General features: G+C 42.8%; 1 protein-coding gene across 1 annotated transcript in view; it reads right to left on the bottom strand.

Annotated features, from left to right (window-relative positions):
* Positions 1-23201, bottom strand: part of NMBR (neuromedin B receptor) — a 257863-nt gene that overhangs the window by 42600 nt on the left and 192062 nt on the right. The gene's annotated exons all lie outside the window — the stretch shown is intronic.

Here is a 23201-nt window from a genome sequence, read left to right as displayed (position 1 = left end):
GCTGGAAGTATCCAGACTAGTGTCCGGAGTAGGGACAATTGTTTGGTCTTAAATGTGAATAAGACCAAAGAAATGATTGTGGATTTTAGGAAATCGCACAAAAATATATATTGCCCACTGGTTTTAAATGGTCAACAAGTGGAGATGGTGGATTATTTGAAATTCTTGGGTGTAACCATGTCTAAAGATCTTCTATGGAGTACCCACACAAACATTGTTATCAAAAAGTCCCACCAGCATATGTTTTTTTCTTAGGAAATTACGCATGGCTGGTATGAGTAGAAGAACCTTGGTGAACTTCTATATAAGTGTCATTGAGAGTGTTCTTTCTTATGGTGTTGTGGCGTGGTTCGGTTCCTGTTCTGCTGCTGATCATAAATCCCTTCAGAGGGTAGTATCAGTAGCAAGCAAAATGATCGGGGTTTCCTTACCAAGCATACAACATATATTTGAAAAGCGGCTTCTCTCAAAGACAAAAAGCATCTTGAGGGACCCTTTCCACCCAAGTGGTGACTTGTTTTCTTTACTTACTTCAAACAAGTGATACCGTTCAGTTCTGTGTAAAACCAAACGATACAGAGAGAGTTTCTTCCCGGTGGCAATCCGTACTTTAAATACTTAGTGCCAATTTTTGATTCCTGCATAGTCTTGTACTCCAATGCTATTTCCCCCCCCCCTGTCTTTGTACTGTACTGTTTACACCTGATTTTTGTTTAATGTTCACATGTGGGCATTTTATGACAATAAAGATATTATAATTATCTAACTGTGGATTCGGGTCAGCCGCTTTTGCTTGACAGTGACTGCCTGTTACAATATAATTATATTTTTCATTGAGACAGCAATGCATGATGTTATGATGTCATGTGCACCTCACAACAAACAAATGTGCACCTCTTGGACCCAAACATCTCAAACTTTGATTGTCTTGGGAAAAGAAGATTCTTCCACTGACTAGAAGCTTCTTCCACTGACTAGTGGTTCAATGCCTGGTGCTTTAGCCCAAAAAAGTCTCTGCTTTTTATATATGGGCCTACAAAATAGTTTTCAAGCTGCAACATATCCCTTTAAACCATCAGCTACAAAGTGGTGTTTGTTGTGATTTACAAGCATTTCTTTCTTACTTCCACCAGCATAGCCCCGATCTGACAAGCTGTTTGAAATCACATTTGGAACACACGCCGATAAATAGGTCCTCTAACTTTGTGGTAATAGTCGAGATTGTGCAGGTTGTGTGTGATCAAGTATATTGTTTTTCTCTTGAGGGTACACTGCGCATCAACAGAAACCTCCAGGTGATTAATTTCATGTAAATTACGCCCTAAAAATCTTTAAGCAACTATTGCAGATATTATTTGATTGATAAATCTTTCCTGGGGCAAAGACTTGTTTTACAAGTGTCGAGTATCACAACTGCCAGAAACAATGGAGTCAGCTGCTTCCGGCCTCCTGCCATGAAGGGGGATACCTCGGCATTGTCCCTGGCAGCCAGGTTATGGTGCACTGCCAGAAGAGAAGAGCTCAGCATTGGGGAGCATTATCTACTCCCCACCAACCACTGCAGATCCACCTCTTCTCTCAAAACACTTGCTCAAGATTCAAGAATTACTGATCAGGTTAATCAAGGGTATGTGTATGGGTGACATAGCAGAAAGACAACACCCTACACACTCTCCCCCTCATGCCAGACCATTGACCATGATGGGGAGCATTATAGTGCTCCTCTTAGGAGGACTTTACTGGCAGATGGAAGCCTAGACTAAGGCAGCAGCCTAGACTCAGGCAGCAGCTGTCAGCTATTTTCAGAGTAATATAATTAGACAACATTCATATTTTTACATATATTGAACAGATATATAGATAGAGAGAGTCTGGAAGGGCAGCATTCACAGTAAAGAAAATTACAGAGCCCGGTGACTCCCGTAGATCTAAACAGCTGGAATCAGAATACAATAACAGTTTGGCCCAAAGACAATTTATTAAACATAAAAACGTTGCTACTATACCCCTGCACTGAGGTGTTTTCTTGGCAGTCAGTGATGTCATGCGTGTGAGTGTGTGAGGCTACTATCTACTCTATAGCTCTAGGGGAAAACCAACATTTTTCTTGTCTCTGAAAACATTAACAAACTTATGCCACTGCAAGTGTCCACAGTATCCCAATATAAAGGGAACACCAGTTTTCATTCAGTATCTATATGTTGATGAATCCATTTTAACCCCTTACCGACGCAGCATGTTTTTGCCTTCCTGACAGAGCCCTTTTTTTTCAAATCTGACATGTATCACTTAAGTGGGGATAACTTTTTTTTGCTTTTACTTATCCCAGTGATTTTGAGATTGTTTTCTCGTGACACATTGTACTTTAAATTAGTGGTAAATTTTGGTCGATACAGTTTTTTTTTTGTGAAAAATACCAAAATGTCGTAAAAAAATTGAACATTTTGCTATTTGCAAAATGTAAAATTTTCTGCTTGTGAGACAAATAATCATACCACTCAAAATAGTTAATAACTAACATAGACCATATCTAAACTTTATTATTACATCATTATTTCAACTTTCTTTTATTTTTTTTGGACGCTAGGGGGCAGCAGAGTCTAAATTGTACACATCACACAGTAAACGCTGCTTTTGGCTGTTCACGTTTGAACAGCCAATCGCAGCGATCGCCCATGGCGGGGGGCATCGCTGCCCCCCCCCTGGGCAATGAGGGAAGAAGTCTGCTGTCAGGGACAGCAGACATTGTCCCTCTGTCACCGCGTCTCTAGACGCGGTGACAGTTACAAGTCATGACGTACATTTATGGGTGTATTTGTTTATTTCTATATATGTAATTATTTTTATATTGTGTAAAGTGAGCTTTTTTATCTTTTATACATAAAATTTATACCATTCAAGCAGTGTGTCCTCCATTCATTTCTCTGCACAGTTGTCTCGCTAAAAGAGTGTTAAAATTCTCCTACTAACTGTCAGCAGCGCAAATACACACCTACCCCCCAGATCCAACCATGACGTACATTTATGCCATGTGTCGGGAAGTACATCCCGACCATGACGTAAATGTACGTCAAATGTCGGGAAGGGGTTAAAAAATCATGAGGTATGTAAGTGATATCACTAGGACCACCTGGCACCATGCAGGTGTAACTTGTTTATTTTCAGAAAATTGTTTACCTCAGGGATAATGGACCTTTGCACACATTGCAGCTAAACCTGAAATTACGGTGTGTAGTTTGATGGCTCTGCAGAATGGCTCCACTGGGCATGCCACACCCGTGAGTCACTGCAGGTGGCACAAACACTTGTTTAATGTTCATCATTTACAGAAATTTCATCAAATCTACGGGTATATTCAAATTAATGCGCTGTAGTGTAAAATGTAAGGTAGTGTAATTCAGAGGTGAGCACATAACTGTTTTAAAGTATAAATTCATCTTTTTCATAGTGTGCATGTGAATAAACATTGCGATTATCCCTAATTTGCACATTGCCTTATCCCTAACTTACCCTGGCAGTAGCGCACGCAGGGGGGGTTTCTGAGTACCCAGAAACCCCCCCAGGAGTCTAATGGCTCTAGGCTGAAAGCTGAGGGTCCCCTCTTTCCATGGGTACAAGAATTTTAAAAATCGGCCCTTGGGAACCGGAGATATCTGACTTCAAAGCAGTGGTCCCCATCCAAGCCTGTTAATTGCTCTTCCCAGTCAGATATTTCAGGTTCTGTCTGACTTACAGTTTTTCTGAGGGTATATTCCAAAAGCTGGGACTCTCCTTCTTTGACGGACATGAGTAGCTTGTCTCTACTTTTCCCAGAACCAGAGATATCAGCCTTCCAGCAGCTGGTTACTGCTCCAGCTCCACACACCTGGTATGTAGTTTTATATACTCATTGGCAGATTGCTCTGCTTCCTGAACTCTGATCCCCTAGTCCCTAATACCATTTGGTAGGTGGGATTCTCTAGTTTTTAATTTCATTAATTAATCTAAAAAATCTAAGAAATCTATTTCTGGGAACTGGAGATATCTGCAGTCAAGCAAGCTGTCCTCCCACCAGAAAATTATGGATAATAAGCCCACTCCACTATACACCCCTCCTCTGTGTATTAAACATCCTCTACCACCCTGGAAGTTATGTATCAGGGCCCCTTCATTCAGCCCAATGCCCCCTTCTCCCACCCCATCTCCCACCATCTGTGCAGTAAAGGGGTAATTAGTGGAAATTACTGATCCAGGCCCTACATGCTGAGCGGTTGATATAATACCCCCTACCACCCGCGGGACATCAAAGCTTCCCCCACCCCTACGGCTGGAGGATCGGTAGCAGCCCCAATACATTGCTATGCCCAGGGGTCTACACGGCTGTTGACGCCCCTGTATGTATATGTATGTGTATATATATATATATATATATATGTGTGTATGTGTGTGTGTGTGTTATTAATATAATTTGGTCTATCTATAATACTTTAACTGACCCGGCATATACTGGGTCACCTAAGTGTCCATCTCCGTGCTTTGTATGCCCCTCTGGAAACCCCCTTCTGAAAATCCTGCGTTTGCCACTGCCTGGAGAGAGAGAATGAGGGGGTAAAGGGGTGAGGGAGGAAATGTAGGTTAAATACAGTAAGGGCCTGTTCAAATAACTGTTCCCTATTTTGGCCTGGGCAGACCCAGAGATTTGCCTTTTAGGAGATATTTATGTTGTGGGAATTCTACCCTTGGCCATTATAAATATAAGACCTTACTAGTGTTAACAAAAATAGTTTGAAAATAAATGTTTACATTTTTTTACAAAAATAAATTGCATACAAAACTTAGCTTTTGACCCCTTCTGCATTGCCACGCCAGAGGGTTGGGAATGGCTTGGGATGCCATTGGTTGTGAAAGCAGGCGAGTAAAGAAAGCAAAGTGGTTTTATCCAGCTTTTGATCATGGAGCATGGAACACTAGACATTATTAATTCAACCCTGAAATAATAACAGCCCCATAAGTGTGAAAGTTCTTTGTCTTCATTATTCATTAACTGAGATGACAGGTGAAGAAACTGGAATGATGTGATGACGGGATAGCGAATAGGAACCAGAATAGAATACTGATTTGGTGACTGTAGAATTACGGAAAGGAGATATGTTGCATGCAGCTTGATGAACATTATGCAGTTAAAGTGGAGACAAGGGCTCCAGTTCATCTCAATCAACCACTGCTCTCAATACGATATGTAGTTTTTAATTATGACATATCCTTGGATTACAATTGTAAAGTCTGAAGCCCAGAAATTAAAATTAAGAGTGAAGAAGTCAGTGTGAAATGAAATCCCCCTGACTACCTGCCAATACATACTTTGCCAAGTTCCTTTTCTGAAAAGATATAAGCTGTGTACCCTGGAATTGTAATATGCTATGTGGCTGATAAGTTATCAGCCATTTCTTTTGTGTACAGATGATGTTCAAAACATTAATTTATTGTAGAGCCTTGTTGATTTTGTATGCTAATGTATACATACCTTAATGTATCAGCGTATTAAAGACTGAGACCAGGGGCGGTTTAACAAAGGAAGAGGTGTTATTGCAGATCCTGGCAGGCCCCATCCTTTTAATAGATGCTGACATTTTGTCAATATCTACTGAGCATGTGCAGGTCTCTGGAAATATGGGGGGTGATTCTGATGGAATCGGTCCCCAGGCATTCGCACGGGGGGGGCTGAATTTTGCAACATAGTTATTTATGTGCATGTGTAGCCACTGTGTTTGAGCGGCTACAGCACTCGCACACAGAAGTCTGGGTGGGGGCGTAGGGTGGTGGGTCGGGGGACTTACCCATGGGAACGCCCAGCGTTTCATGGGCGTTCCCATGCAAATCGCCCGGTGGCGCGGATGCGGAGGGCGGGCAGCTGACATCAGCGGACATGACATCTTCACACCGGACACACAGATGGTAAAGGTGGTACACATGATGGCTGATGTCATGTCAGTTTTTGTTATTATCCTGCTATAGTAATAAAACTTTCAAATGTGATATTTTTACTTGTCTTTGCATTGATTATCCGAGTTCTGCCTGTGCTATGGTTGGACCTCTGGCATTGTATCCAAGGGGGGTGTTGGAACAGATGACATGTTCTACAGGAGAGTTCCCTGGCTTGAAATTATATCATGGGCATATTGGTGAAAATAATTGTATACCCAGATGTTTAACACACAAGTTTTGTAAATGCATACAGATACAGTCAAGCTTAGCACCATGATAAGATGGATGCAAACAATGTTATTGTGTAGAGCACCAAAGATATGCATAATTGGAAGCATTACTGTCTAAAATATTTGAAACACTGGTTGCAGTAGTACTTTAATGTGGAAAATACTGAAATGTAATAAAATTGGCCCCAGAGATGGAAGAACCACTACAGGTTGTAGTGTGCAGTTTAAAAATGGGGGAAGGGATGCCCTACTGCTACACTGCCTAGAGAGCCCAGTTTGGTCCTATGTTAATATGCTATAAATTCTGTTTTTGTGCCGTACATGATTTTTTTCTTTACTCCTGCAGTAGGTGACTGAATAAATAGATACAGTTCTTTCTGAAGGTCAAAGCTTTCAATGCCTGAGATTATAGTACTGTATGTGGAATGGCTGTAAATACATGCTGGAATATATTGCAGAGAGTGATGTGTAAATTTCAGTTTCTTTTTTTCAAGAAATATATTGAATCATAATAAAATGATTGTATATAAAATAATTGACAATGCCACTAGGCTACTAGGCAACCTGTGTGGAAATTACACATCCCAGCATGTCCTGACACAGCATTATCATTTTAACATGCATTAACAGCAAAGCTGTGTCAGGGTTTCCTGAGAAACGTACCTGTAGTTCTACAACAGTTGGGGTATGATGGTTCTTTTTTGTGCCACCCAAGATACAAGATATCTGATAGGTCTCTAGATTCTAGATAGAATTTGAACATACATCTAGAGTCATGAACTTCTGTCCAGGCCCTAAATAACTATAATAAGCCATGTTAATGCTTTTTATTTATACTCATGTATTAATAGGTACGTTAAAACTGTTCAAAAATGCATCTGCAAACTACATACATTTTATATTGATTTTATATACAATAATTAATAACCCCAATAATTAAAGTAAAGGTGTGTATACACGGCAGATGCTGCCGTGAGATGCGAGTCCCGACGCGATCAGATCGTATCGGGACTCGCATCTCACGGCATGCCAGATGGGCACAATTTACAGATCTGCACTATATAGTGTTGCCTGCCCTATCTATCTGGCTGCCGATATGCGCTCACATGGCAGCGCACATCAGCAGTGCATCAGGCTCGGAAGCCCTAAAAAAGCATGCGATTTGGCTTCCGATGTTCCCTATATCGGGAAAATTGGAAGCCAAATCTAACTGTGTGTACACACTATAAGGGGATGGGGAAATAAAACAAAATGATGCATTCATGTTTTAAAAAACTTAAAAAAAGGCTGTGGAGAGACACTGGTAAGGGGAAGATGAGGCTGCTAGACACACATGGTAAATGAGGCTGCTGTAGAGACACAGGTGGAACTTAGACTGTTGGAGAGACACGGTTGAAACGCAACGTGTAATGGGCATCACGATCTGAGGCGTAACTTGCAAGGGGCATCACGGTCTGAGGCATAATGTGTTAGGGGCATTATGGTGTGAGGCGCACTGTGTAATGGGTATCACAGTGTGAGGCGCAATGTGTAATGAGCATCAGGGTGTTTGGAAAAAAACGTGTAATGGGCATTATGGTGTATGGAATAACATGTAATGAGCATTATGGCATGTGGTATACTATGTAATGGGTGTTTGACGTGTAGTAGGCATTACGGCGCGCACACTGTACCTGCTGTCCATATTTTACAAAAATGTGTCAAGCCCTGGAATAATGCGTAATGGCATTACGGTTTGTGCCATTATGTGGAATGGGCATTACTGTGTGTGGCATTATGTGGAATGGGCATTTCAGTGTGTGGCATTATGTGTAATGGACAGTGTAAATTTTTTCAGCGTGCCTATGGCGTGCACTGTCCCTGTTTCTGGTGTGTGTTGGGGAATTGATTCACTCTAAAGTGTATATACATAAATAAGTCACCTTCTATTTAGTTGGCATTGATGCCCAATAGGCCTTAATAGACAAGCCTAGTAGACTGTGATGGACACGCCCAGAGCCCAGTAGGCAGTGATGGTCATGCCCCGCCAATGGTGCACACCCTAAGAAAATGGGCAGTGCACGCCTATGTACGGTCAGCAACCCTTTCTCTTTTATTATTTGTATGAAGAAACATACAGATGGAGCCACTGTCATCTATCTTTTTCTGCGCCCACGAGTTCCCGCTGTCAGATCTCGCGAGATCCGGACAACGTCACTATATGTATATAAGGACGGCCGGGTGGGCGCCATGTTCACTCAAGTCTAGGCAGGGCCGCCACTAGTAATTTTGGGGCCCGGGACTGACCTTCAGTCCAGGCTCCCCCTCCCCCTGCACTCGCACTCCCCCCCCCCCCCATACAGCAGACCATTTTTAAGAGCGGTCTGTAGTATGGGGGCAGCCATTTTCTGTGTGACTGTGTCACATTTTTTATGGCAGAAGAAGCCGGGAGAGCAGGGAGATGGAGACCGCAGACTGTTTTGCCGGTGGCAGATGCAGCTGATAACAATAGCCCCGCAGCCCCCCCTACGCCCTCCCCTTTCAAGCTCCTCCCCGCCACCACGGGAGGTGCGGGGCGATAGTTTTTTACAATAAGGGTTACTGATGTAAATAATAATCCTTTAAAAAATTTCTGTGTCTCTGCTGCTGTGTGGCTGTGCTCCTGAAAGATAATGGAGAACCAAAATATGGAGGTTCCAATAGTACAAGAACCACTTCCTCCAAGTGCTAAAGCTGCTGCCACTAGTCAAGACATAGAACATGATGAGGAAATGCCATCAACGTCTTCTGCCAATGCCGATGCCCAATGTGAGCATCGAGAGCATGTGAAATCCAAAAAGACAAAGTTGAGTACGTTTAAGAAAAAAATTAATGTAAATCCTTGGAGGAGAATCATAAGCTTGCCAATATGCCATTTACCACACGGAGTGGCAAGGAACGGCTAAGGGCCTGGCCTATGTCCTTGACTAGTGGTCCAGCTTCACACAAGGATCAAAGCCCTCCTCCTCAACCTCCTCCCCCCCCCCCTAGAAATTTCAAGAGAGTTAAGCTGTCAACAAAAAGGCAGCAAACAACTCAGCCTTCTAAAAGGAGAGTCCAAGGATGTGGTGGTTGCGAAGCCTGAGCTTCCCATCACTGTACGGGAAGAGGTGGCTTCTTCCACCATTTGCAGCACGCCCTCTGCATATGCTGGAAGGATCACCCACAGTCCAGTTCCTGATTTTGAAGTTGTCGATGTTGTACACCAGGTGGAGGAAATTGATGTAGCTGACGCTGAGGGGGAGGATGCTGCTGATGGTGATGACAAATCACAATAGCAGACCCAGATTTAAACTAAGGCAAGGCCAATTTTATTTTAATGGGACCCTGAGATAATCTAAATATTGCACCATATACTGAAAACACAAGTGCCAGAAAAGGATTAAAAATGGTGGCTACTTTTCACACCGTCCTGCTACTGAATCACACTTAGATAGGGTGTTACAGGTGTCTCCGGGAAGCCATTCTGCAGTGTTATTGGAAGCACTGTACCTTAAGCACAGATAACATGTACATGACTGTGAATGTCACATTCACAGACACACTGTAAGATATTCCGAATATTATTGCAGGAGACCGCCGCTGCCACTCTCACCCTGTATCACACAACCAGACACCATCGGAAGACAACTAAAAAGTGACAGGAGCGTGCAGGGGATGCTTGTGGCGGCCAACAGAATTGCTGTACACTTTTGCCATTCTGCCACTGCCTGCCGAAGGCTGTAGCAGCAGCAAAAACTCCTCAACCTGCCCTGCCATCACCTCAAACAAGAGGTTGTGACGCGCTGGATCTCCACCCTCTATAGGCTGCAGAGGATGACACCAATGACATAGGCAAAGGAACGGGGATGCACCTGACTGAAGTGCAAGTGCATATACTAAAGGGGATTTAATAAGGAAGGGGGTGTTATATTTGTCTAGTATGTTCCACTCCTTTGTAGCTCTGCAATGCAGCTATTCCATTCATTGGCTTCTCTTTTCGACCTGTGTAAAAAACCCTTGGCCATTGACAAAGTATTTGTGTATTGCTTCCGTTCACCTAACTTGCTGGAAAACCATTTATTTTGGAAGCTCCAAGCAGATCTCAGTGCGGCCCAAATCATCCGCTGCTCCTTGGTTATATATATTTAAATATCCATCAACCAATGATGTAAAATCAGCTAACATGGCATCCAACAGTGCTAGGCGCAGAGCCAAGTGATGTAAGACTTCCAGAGCCAATTCTTTAAGCAAATGTGTAGACATTGGACGATCAAGCCATATATTGGGGTTATCCTTTATTAAAGTTTGCTTGTAAGTCAGGAATGAAACTTGTGAAGACGGCATGTTGAGATGTTGTTGAACATTCCTTAAGTGAACACGTATGATTAAGAAGGAAGCCCCCGGTTTCCATGAAGAACAGGTATACATCTCCTACCTGTGTATCAAAGACATTTCAGAACCACCCCATATTGGAGGGAGGAGACATCCCCCAGCCAGCGACAGGAGACATCGCACGAACGGGAATTTATGGTAGTAGAGGGGAGAGGGTTGAGAGAAATAGGTCAGGGGGAGAGAGCAGGAGAAAATAAGAGAGGAGAGAGGATGGTATAAAGAGAAAGCAGGGAGGATAAAGAAAACAAGCAGAGAACAGAGATGATGGAGGGTGAGAGAGATGGTTGGGAAGATAAAGCAGGAAAGAGATAAAAAGAAGAGATGGGGTGTGTTGGAGGGGAGAAAAAGTAGAAAGGAGGGGAAACAGAGGGAGTGAGAGAGAGCAGATGAGAAAGAAAAAGAAAGGAGCGTTGGGGGGACGTACAGTTGGCAAGGTCATATACTGTAGATGTAAATTTTATGATTGAAGCAGAACACCTCTACAACTTTGTCATTGGACAATGCATTTGTGTTCAAACCCTGCAGAGTTTGTCCAATGGACTATTGAATTGGAAATGTGTGTTCTACCATAATTTTCATTCATATTTGAGCAAACTAAGCCACGTTTTGGGGTTGGTAAATTACCAAGATGCTTTTTTTGGATGAGAATGCAATCTAGAAAAATTATGAATTATGAAAATACACAATATGTTCTTAATATTAAATACAGATAAATGGATACAATAGGTCAAAGTATATAACTATGTCAAAATCATATATAAACACATGTACTGCAAATATGTGATTTCTATTGGATTAAGCTTTATAGAACAAGGTTGTGGCCAGCCTATAGGCTTAGATATACTCTATATATACTTGTGACACTCTTTGAATTTCATAGAGACTTTATGAAATAGTGCTGATCTCTTTGAACCCTTAGAGAGCCTATAAATCTCTGTCAGTCCGGCTCCGGTGGATAAAATACAGTGATGATTTCAACCCTGTCTGTCTATCATGAACAAAACAATGGAGAGAAAATGAATGACGTGTGCTACAGGATAATGGCTGTTACTCTTCGACACACAGATGGCTTTATGAGTGACCACTGTATTTGAGCAAAGATGTGTGATTTATTACAGGTAATTTATGCACTAGGAAGTGTGTTCACTTTCTGGAAATTTGATGTTCACTACAAGCCATGTATGCTGCATTACAAGGAAACTGTCCCCATGTATTTATGTATACTGCATTGCAGAAGATGTATCATAAACATGGGCTGATATCCATGGAGTAACATAATGTTTACCAATCTACACCTACACCTATCCTGCAATCACTATTCTATGTGCTGCATTTCTTTCTGTTTTTCTTTCTTACCCATGTATTTGTTATCCGGTAGAGTTCTTTCTGTTTTAGCCTTTTGATATGACACAAAGCCGCAACTTGCGTGTAACTGTATCCAGAGTACAGCAAGCCAATCAAATACAACCATCTGAGGGCCTAAAACCCTTCCTATAATCTCTTTCTCTCTACCACCTCCCCTCCCCCTGTTCTCTTTTGTCTCTTTCCCTTCTTCCTCTCCCCCCTTTTCTCCCCCTCACTCTTCCAACTGCCCCTTCCTCCCCCTCTATTTCTCTCTCTCCACTCTCTCCCTCACTTTCCCCCCTCTATCTCCTCTCCCTGCTCACTCTCTCTATCTCTCTCTCCTCTCATGTGTCACTCTTACTAATTCTTTACCTGCGTGTGCCAGCGACCCACTGCTTGTCGCTGTCTCCCTGTAACAATTTCACAGTCATCCTCTCCCTTTCACCTATTCTGCATTATACTATGCCTCTCTCTGTTACACTCTCCATAATATATTTTCTTCCTGTCAATCTCTCCCTGCAGCCCTCTCAGTGTCACCCATTGCTTCTCAATCACCCTCTGCTTGTCACCCTCTTTCTCTTCCCCCTGCCACTGCCACTGCCTACTATTAAAATTGTAAGAGACACTGCTAATAAAAATATAATTTAAATATATTTTACTTTAAATATTTCATCCTTTGAGGCCACGCCTCTCTCACTCCCACTCATAGACCTCCATCTTTTTTGCATTGTAGTGATTATGTTGGGGGGAGGCTTTTAATATTTTGCTTTGCGGCCCACAAAGTTCTAGTTATGCCCACAAAGTTCTCGCGGGGCTCGCTGCGCTCGCCACGCTTTGGGCTCGGTGGCTCGCTGCGCTCGCCACACTATTCTATTCTCAACTCCACGCCGATGTGGATAGTGGGGGTATGAAAAGGTCGTAGGACGCGTACCGCCGCCCCTCGCGGGTTCGCCGCGCTCGCCACGCTTCGGGTTCACGTTGATCGTGGGTGGCGTTAACAATTGTGGGGGCCATTTCACACTTCAGGGTGGCTATTTGGCCTCTGTGGGCCATTTAACATTGTTTCCTATGGAAAAATCGGGTCAATTGAGGCATTGAACAGGAAAATCGGGTCAATTGAGACATTTAACATTGTTCCCTATGGGAAATCGCGGGCATCGCGTCGGTCGCGTCGCACCCGATTTTTTAGTGCATTCAATGCCCGCGATGGGCGCCGTGATAAGTAAAGAGTACCGAAGATTCCAAGAGGTCCATTAGTGGATGGGAGGGATTGGGGTGGCTTGGCATAGTTTATGGAACAGTAGGCAGCGGCGTAACTATAGCACCGGGGGGGGTGCGCTGTGCATGTGGGGGGCGCCAGGGGCTGCGGTGCTATAGTTAACCCCCCCCCAATCCCCCGCAGACTTACCTATCGCGCTGGTCCCGCCGGCTCCGTTCTTCTGCTGAGGACCACCACAAAATGGCCGCCCCCATATAGCACACAGTTCTCTGAAACTGTCTGCTGTATGGGGGCGGCCATTTTGTGGTGGTCCTCAGCAGAAGAACGGAGCCGCCGGGACCAGCGCGATAGGTAAGTCTGCGGGGGATGGGGGGGGGTTACATAGGCGGCGGGGTGGCAGGGCAGGGGGGTAGGGTTGCTTGGCGGGGCGGCGGCGAGGGGGGGCACCCCCCCAACGGCGGGGGGGCACCCAAAACGTAGCTACGCCACTGACAGTAGGTAATACAAAAAAAATCTCCATTTACATTGTGTCCTGAATACCCATTTAGTCTTTCCTTATAAGTTGTTAACATTGGCAATAGCACTGTTATCACCTGAGGCAATCAAGGAATATGGATTGCATCTGCGTAACTACTTTCAGAAATTTTTATACATATATAGTATATTTCTTTTTCTTTTTTACTTAATAGAACAGAAAGCCCAAATTCGACTTTCAGTTATATTTTGCCAGGTCCTGCTTGTACATACTGTATGTCTTGCAACTGGCTCAGCAAAATGGTACATGAAACCTTTTCAGTCCTGACCTGTACTGTTGTGGCAGCTAAATATAGCTCAGCTGTACTGGTGATAGGTAGCTTTCTATTCCTGCTATAGGATTCCTGAAGACTACAATCGCCATGCCTTAGTAAACAATCCTGATGGAACAATAAAGGTTTACACAGACATGTTCTAGGAGTTTGCACCATGTGTCATTAAAAGTTCAGATGAGTGAGAAGAAAGGCTCCTTTAATGCATTGCTGTGGTTGTTATTCTTATGCAAGCTTTGTCTTTCCTGGGAGACAGGATCGTTCTTTGATGCTCTGGAAACCTAGACCCAGCCCATGATTTCATTTTGCAGCTAATTATATTTTAGTGCTGTGGCTCAGCTAAAGAATTCTTTTGTGTTTTTAGCACATTATCTCCACCTCAATTCCTCCAATATTTGCATAAAAATTCACAGGATAATCTTTGCAGTGTATTTATTTTATCATTACGCCGCTCTGCCCTACCACGCCAGTAAAATGAATTGAACTGCATTTATAGGAACAAAACAAAACAGCATTGAACAAATGGATAAGGAATTGGTTTTATAAATGAATGTTACACTTGATTGGGCCACAAGAATACATTGGAATGTTATTACATTCCATTGTGTTGTGTGGTTGGCTATTTAGCAGTCATGACATTCCATTATTTCAATTGTCAAGTAACAGTGGCATAACCTTGATCGATGACTTGGATGGCAAATGGGCTGTATTGCTTTTTATCATTATCTAAATAGAATTAGAAAATAATTCTTTGGCACTTGCAGAGTAACCTTATATATAGATTCATTTTGTGAACATATTGTTGAAATCTAAACAGCATCTTCTAACTGTCCGCCACTGTAATCTTTGCAATATTGTCAGCATGCTCTGATACATTATAATAAAATGTAATCTCTTTACGATCTGTGTGATGCAGTTTTATTACGTTTTCCAGAGTGTGGTTTTTATATGTTGCGCATGTAATTAGATGGCAGAAAAGATATCTCAGATATTTCCGCATTTTTCCTTATTTGAATCCAATCTGAGGGGCAGATTTATTAAGCTTGTGAAGTGATAAAGTATCTGGTTTTTATCACCGGCCAATCAGCTCCTAACTGTGAAGTTACAGGCTTGGTTTGAAAAATGACAGGTAGGAGCTGATTGGTCGGTGATAAAAACCAGACACTTTATCACTTCACCGAGCTTAATAAATCTGCCCCTGAGTCTCTGATATTGCAATGGTGTAATAGGTAAACACAAGTATAGCCTTAAAAAATAGGAATATTTTTTGAAATTCTCAGAATTGCCTGCTTATCTCTTTTAATAAAAATAATCTATGAAAGATATCGGATTTAACCATAGCTATAAATGCTGACATTTGAAACTATGTATCTGCATGAAATGTAACAATTTTAAGTCAGCATCTGGAGTACATAATAGCATGTTTTGAAACAGCGGGATAGCCTGCTGATTCTTGACAGCTTTCTATTCGTTCTTTCCTCACTTCTCCATCACTATTTACCATTGCACTTTGCCTGTATTTGATCATGCAGATAAATCAAAGTCCACAATTTAGCAAACTTCAGAGAAGATACAGAGGTCCATGCACATACAGTAAATAACTGTTCAAGCAATTTTAATGGGGCAGTCTTCATGAAAAATTATATAATTCATGGGAAAAAAAAACAATACCATATGAAATGGCATTGTGAAAAGCACAAATAAACTAATCTTAAAATACATTTTAAACATATTTTATAATTTAGCAAGGATTACTGCAAAGTGCAATGTAAGCTTCACAAAATATTAAGTAAACTGTCCTTAAAGCTAATACATTCAACAAACATGAAATGAAGCAATAAATGCTGTAAATTAAAATCTACAAATATAAGAGAAAAAAACCAACACATTTCTAAGGTGCGCTGTCAACAGCAGCAGGTCCGGAGGTTGTCAGTCCCCGTAGTGCAAGCACTAAAGAAGAAAAAATATACACTATGCAAAGATCAGTGCTGGCTGAATGACTAAATGTAAGAATAAATAAATTAATACGTTTTTTGGTAAAATCCATGCATTAAATACATTTGCAAGGCAAAGGAGGCAAGTAACTACAAATTGATTTACTGATATTTTCAATTTTGCCTTGGCACGCCAATCAAATGAAAGAGTCTGAAGAGATCTCCACAGCAGGAGATTCATAGACACATAGCAGAGCATAAATCTCTCATCACACTTGACAATACATGTTTACAACTTTTGAAGTCCAAAGATCATAGGCATAGGACTACCACTCAGTGACCCATGAGTTATCCTTTACTGTAAATCAACATATAAACATCTACTGTACTTGAGATACAGTGTATTACAGCGAGAGAGAAGTGGGGTCTTCCATTTCCACAACAACTTCTCGGCAACACTGGTTTCTTGTTGCTGGGACACATTATTTTAACATGCTGTCCTGATTGAAAGACAGTTGCGAATTTCATACTGCCTGTTTCTTAGTAGTCAGAGTTCAACCCATTTTACCCTAGAAAACTATAGTGAGTTACTGTGTTACCTACTCATATAGCTATATTTTTAAATATAGGCCAATAACATCAATGTCCATAAAAATAGGTACTTTAGGGTGGATCGTATGCAAAATTACCCAAAATGATGCAGTCATTAGTCATTTGCCTCTTTACAATAACATGCAGGCAGTTTAGTTACACACAATTGCCAAGAGGAATGATTTCACACAGCTTGCTAGCTTCATAAATATTATAGAGCAGTGGTTCCCAACCCTGGTCCTCAAGTACCCCCAACAGTGCACGTTTTCCAGGTCACCCAGCAGGTGCACTCATTATTCAGGCACATTTGAAAAGATCCACAAGTGACTTCCGCTTCCGGCACCGTGGAGTGAGCAGCCTCTCCACAGCGCTCCGTGCCCTATAGCTAACTCTGATACCTGCAAGCTGTCGGCCACACGCAGGAACCGTTCCAGATCTCCGCGGCAGACTACACCCAATATGGAGAAGCCGGTGTCCCCAGCCCAGACCGCAAAATCGCCTTCACAGCCCCCGCAGCAGCAGAGGCAGGAGAAGCGGCGGGGCGAACACAATATGGCGCCGGGACGCGACAACGCCCAAGACACCCCAGCGGCGAAGAAGCCGATAACGGAGCCAGAATACATCTCAGACCCCGTAAAAGGGCACCCAGGTATGTCTCTGACATATGAAAGCTTAGTGGATGCCATTAATACAACGATGGCACCACTTTTGCAGAGGGCGGTGGCAGATATTACAACGCAGTTACAAACGCTGAACAACAGAGTGACAGTGACAGAGAATAGAATTGGGGATCACACTGATCAAATAGATGGCTTACAGAAGGATCTTAAGTCCCTGCAGATCGAGAACAAGCGTCTTATGGACAGCATAGATAATATTGAAAATAGATCCAGACGCAAGAATCTCAGAATTGCTGGATTACCTGAGAATTTAAAGGGGCCGCAGCTGGAGCACTTCGTGCACACAACACTACCAGCTCTGTTACACATTGAATCAGCGTGTGCTGATTTAGTCGTTGAAAGAGTCCATAGACTGGGGAATTATCAACCTACGTCCAAAGAAAAGCCCAGGATAGTGATTTTTAAAGTGTTGAATTACCTGCACAGGCAATCCATCTGGGCCGCGTCCAGGAAGATAAACCCCATTAAGTGGGAAGGACATATAATACGTATACATCAAGATTTCTCAATGGAACTATCTAAATCTAGGCGGGCATTTACCAATGTATGCTCCTCACTTGTCAAGTCTAAGAGAAAATTCTATATGTTATACCCAGCAAAGCTGCGTGTTTTTTCAATAGCTGGATCAGAATACCGTGACTTTCTCACAGCAGCTGAAGCTGAAGCCTTCCAGCAGAAAGAAAAAGCCCACTATGCCACAGAGGACATAACAGACGTCCCCCAGGGATGAAGTATCCTTCTAATAATATGTAATAATATGCATTAAAGCATATATCATACATCATTCTTGAAATTAGTTGTCACACCTGACTTTGACCCCAAATACATCCAACTCTACAGTGGAGATGGATTGAAGCTGTCTACAACATAAATAGATAGCAAAAAGCATCATCTACATATATTAAGATGTGGGGTCTTGTGATGCTGTTACTTGAAATTGTTATAATGTTTGTTATCTTAGTTAGGCCGACATACCTATTATTACAGTTAAAAGTCTACCTTAGGGTGTAAACTCTTAAGGTAACTATACCAGGGGAAGCATAGGCACTCGGAGGATTGCCGTAGTTTAAGTTACACGTTTTATATTTAATTCAGATGGTGGGCATACAGGCGATGCCCTCATCTGATGAGTATCGGAAGTTCATCATAGAAGTAAATTTGGCTGTAGTGACTAGTGTCACACTTGGCAAAATGTTATACTGCATTTCTATCTTTACATGTTATTTGTGTTTTTGTAGATCGTCTGCCCCCTGTATTGTAATCCTCCCTTATGTGTCATCCCTCTTTCTTCTTATTCTATTGGAGTGTGCCCGGGCTTCTGAGTATAATTTTTTTTTTATATAACGCTATGTCTGTCACCATAGGTTCTCTGAACATAAGGGGTATCCACACGCCTGCAAAGAGGAGAAAACTTATGATGTATTTGAATAAGCAGGGTGTGGAGCTTATTTGCCTTCAGGAAACGCATCTAATGCCAGCCGAGGTTAAAAAGTTAAACTTTCTTCAGTGGAAAGTATTGGGCTCTGCATCCCATACATCAAAATCATGCGGGGTAGTTACCCTGGCCAAATCACAAGTTGATATACAAGTCACTTCGGTAGATGCGGTTCCTGAGGGCAGATACGTTATTGTGTCTTGCAGGTTAAGAGGCAAAGATTTGAGCATCTGCAATGTGTATGCCCCTACACAATATAAGAGATCATTCTTCACCCAGCTGTTAACGAAATTGTATCAATATGACCCGACGTCATTGATTATCTGTGGCGATTTAAATTTGTTGTCTTCTACATATATGGATAGATCACCGCCTCCCAAAAAACCCAGACCACTCCCAAAAGTAGGAGTTCCCTACTTAGCAAAATCATTGAATTTGGTGGACTCTTGGAGGATATTGCATCCAGACGAAAGAGAATACACTTGTCTGTCACTTACATATAATGTTTGGTCTAGAATAGACTATATATTAGTTGCAGAACCGCTGCTCCCAATGATTAATTCCGCCACAATAGCTCCCCCAATTTTATCTGACCATGGACTAACTACCATATCCATAGCACTGCAGGAACATTCTGGCACTAGACCAATGTGGAGGTTTCCTTCGCACCTGACTCAATCTCGTGGGGTACAAGAACTTATTATGAATAATTGGAAGGATTACTGCACCAATAACGCTACTTACCAGACAGAGAACCCCAATATCTTCTGGCAAGCAGGCAAAGCAGTATTGAGAGGGGAAACTATTGCGTATACTTCTAGACTTAAGAGAAACCATACAGGTATATATAAAAAATTACAAATTACCCTGACGGAGTCATTTTAAAATTATAGACTAAACCCAGCACAGGCCAATAAAATAATATATCAGGCAGCCAAAACACAATATAACAAATTTCTTCAAACACAGGGGGATAAATACTTATTTAATGTCCACTCAAAATTTTACACTTTCGGAAACAAAGTGGGAAAATTACTTACAAATTTGTTACAGGGTTCCAGACAGCATGTAGTAGTCCAGCCGTTATTGAAAGAAGACGGAAATTTAACTACCTCAAATACCCAGATAGCAGCAATTTTGAAAAACTATTATGAAACCCTATACACACCGCCGAAGGTGTCTCTAACTGAGCAGGCTGATGACCCCCAAACCCCACTGGCTGATAGCTACTGGAAATCACTCCCAATGCCACGTGTCCCTGTAGATATAGCACAAACCCTAATCACCCCTATTACTACATCAGAGGTCTTATGGGCAATTGGAAAGCTCAAGCTTGCCAAGGCCCCGGGACCAGATGGGTTCACTAATGAATTTTATAAGTTAATGGCCAACCAAATAGCAGAACCCCTGACTGCATGTTATAACATGATCATACGGGAGGGTAAATTACCAGACCACTTTTCGGATGCGATCATCAGGAATTTACCAAAGTCTGGAAGAGATTTGAAATTACCCGGATCATACAGGCCAATATCTCTACTAAACGTAGACTTTAAAATTTTTACAAAAATATTGGCTGAGAGGTTGAAACCACTGCTCCCTCAAATAATCCATAAAGATCAATCGGGATTCATAACCGGACGCCACTCAGCGGTCAATGTTCGCAGAGTTCTGGCAGCCATCCAACAGACAAATAAGGGTTCCGCGTCTGGCGTGGCGTCAAATTTGGTGCTAACGCTAGATGCGGAAAATGCCTTTGATATGGTCCTTTGGCCTCATCTCTTTCAGACTTTGGAGAATTTTGGCTTCCCACACCAGTTTATTAAGATGATCAACACATTATATAGTTTCCCTATGTCGACTATAGCATGCAATGGCCTGCTATCCTCTCCCTTTGAATTGAGGAGGGGGACAAGGCAAGGTTGCCCTCTGTCCCCACTCCTCTTCGCGATAGCAATTGAGCCCTTGGCAGTTGCTATTAGAAACTCCCCGATGATCCAAGGTATTAAAATAAATGATGAAGAGCTAAAAATAGCCTTATTTGCGGAAAACGCTTTATTATTTATTTCTAACCCAACCCAATCCCTTCCTGCCCCCTTACGATTGATTGGCTCATTTGGTGTTAGATCTGGTTACAAGGTGAACCTATCTAAGTCAGAGATTCTCTTGCTAGGAAATACTGACCCCGCAGTAATACAGACACTAAAACTACCATTTGTTATTACCCCCACCCATTTTAAGTATCTGGGTATTCAGATTAGTACTGACTTTAAACGTATTTATACTTTAAATTTCTCATCAGTAATTACCCAAATCACCACAAAACTTGATTCATGGAAAAACCTTCCCATCTCACTCCTTGGAAGGATAGCAGTGATACGATCGATAATCTACCCTAAAATCCTCTACCCGATGCAAATGCTACCTATAGCTCTAAATAAAGCAGACATTACGAAACTAGAATGTGTATTCTCAAAATTCATCTGGCAAAACAAAAGACCCAGAATTGCAAAAAATAAATTAAAAACACCTAAGAAGGACGGAGGCCTGGGATATCCAGATATTAGAACATATTCACATACCATTTTTTTTAGATACGTCACAGACTGGGTACTGGGAAAATCCACGTACACCGATGAAAAACTAGAAAGAGAGATATTTCATCCATACTCACCAGGGGCCCTGATACAAACAAAAAAGTCTAATATTCCGCAACACATTCGGGATCAAATTTTGTTCAAAGATACGTATGACAGCTGGGTGAAGATAAACAACATTTTAGGTAGGAATCCTTACAGATCTCAATTTAAACCGTTGTGGGGTAACCCGGATTTTCCTCCATCTGTTGGTAACTCTGCTTATCTGGGTTGGAGGGACAAAGGTCTGGACTCCTCAACCAAGGTCTTTGACCCAGGAGCAGAGGCGGGCTGGGCCGGGGGGCAGGGTGCCATGTGCCCCCCGGGCCACTCGGGTTACCTAGTGCTTTGGGCCACTTTAAAATGCAAGAAGGGCCCTGGTGGTCCAGTGTGTCCTGCGGCTACAGCCATGGCTGCAACCCGGCAGTCACGCGGCTGGGAGAGAGTTACTAAGAAATGGCAGTGAGAGAGTGCCGAGGATCAAGGCACTGGGATTCTGCTGAGGGGTCAGGAGCAGCCTGGCTGCTGCTTAATCAAGCAGCACAGTCGGTCATCATCAGCGAGGTCTGCAGGAAGCGCCGACAATAAACAAGGCGCTGCTCCAGGGAAGGAGACCTGTGCCGCTCTTCAATCTCCTGATCGTCCTGTGCCAACGATGTCAGTGTGACAGGGTGATGTCATGAAGGTTCTGCGGGCTGTACCAATTCAGGAGGCTGGGGTCAAGCCCATCCCCTCTTCTCCCCCTCCTGTTGACGCTGCTGTCGGGTGCAACGTCACAAAATAGTGACTGCCCCGGCGCATAGAAGAGGACTTTGCCGCTGCTTCCAATAGCCACCTGCCGCTTACACGCTGCTCCAGAAGGTGATGATGGGCCCTTCTCCTGCCAAAGTGTTCAGCACGGGAACTGGCTCCTTCAGGAGCTGAAAGAAAATGCTGCTTAGCTTAGAGGACCCACGGCTGCTTTAGGTACTTCACACAGCACAGCTACTGTATAATGTGAAAGGTGCAGGGGAGGAACAGTCATATCTGCTCTCCTTTTTTTCTCTCTTCTCCCTTGCACTGCTCTCCTTTTATTCTCTCTCTCCCTCCTCCCTCTCTTTATATCCCCATTTCTCTGTATGTCTCTTCTCCCATTCTCCTTTCACTCCCCCATTCTCTCACCTTTTCTTTCTCTCATTTTGTCTCTCATCTTTATCTTTACTGCCTCTTCACCTTTTCTTTAATTCTCTCTCCCCCTCATTCCTCCCTTTGCCCCCCCTTCTCTGTATCACTCCCTTCATTCTCTCTCTCTATCAATTTCTTGTCTTCTACCTCTGTTTACTCTAATTTTCTTTTATTCTCTCTCCCCCTCATCCATCTTTGCCCACCCTTTCTATCTCCCCCCCCCCCCATGCGCACTCTTTCACTCCCCCTTTCCCACTCTCCTTTTCTCTAACTTATTTTCTTTATTATTCTGTCTCTCTTCTTTACTTTCTTTCTTTCTCTCCTCTTCTCTCTCTGCTATTTAATGGAAATCATCTGACCATAGATAAGGGTCATTACGGCTTGTGGAATAATGTGTATGGGGTATTATGGGGGGTGCCAGAAACTATTTTGGCTGGGGAGAGCAAATTTTATAGGTACGCCACTGAATGAAGAGCTGCAGCAGGGACGTAGAGTGTTTCTGTGAAGAGTCGCATCAGGGAGCAGGCGTCATGCTACCCACACGCAGGTTCCCACAGAACCGGATTAAAGGAAGAGGGTTTGTTACTACAGCTCTAATATATTTATAAAATAGGACCGGCGCATGCTGATAAAAAGGGAGGTGCCCCCTATCTTAAGTGCTCCGGGCCCCCCCTAACACTTAATCTGGCCCAGGGTACCTGTCCTGTCAGTGAGGATCCGACATTACCCATGTCAACTGTGCTGCTCTTTCTGTCATTGTGCCCCTCACCACCAGACACCCGGATGTGGAAGTGGGATTAGTGCCC

Source organism: Crinia signifera, chromosome 3 (genome assembly GCF_055691185.1).
Source record: "Crinia signifera chromosome 3, ASM5569118v1, whole genome shotgun sequence".
Lineage (NCBI taxonomy): Eukaryota > Metazoa > Chordata > Amphibia > Anura > Myobatrachidae > Crinia > Crinia signifera.
This window is presented reverse-complemented; position numbering and strand designations above follow the sequence as displayed.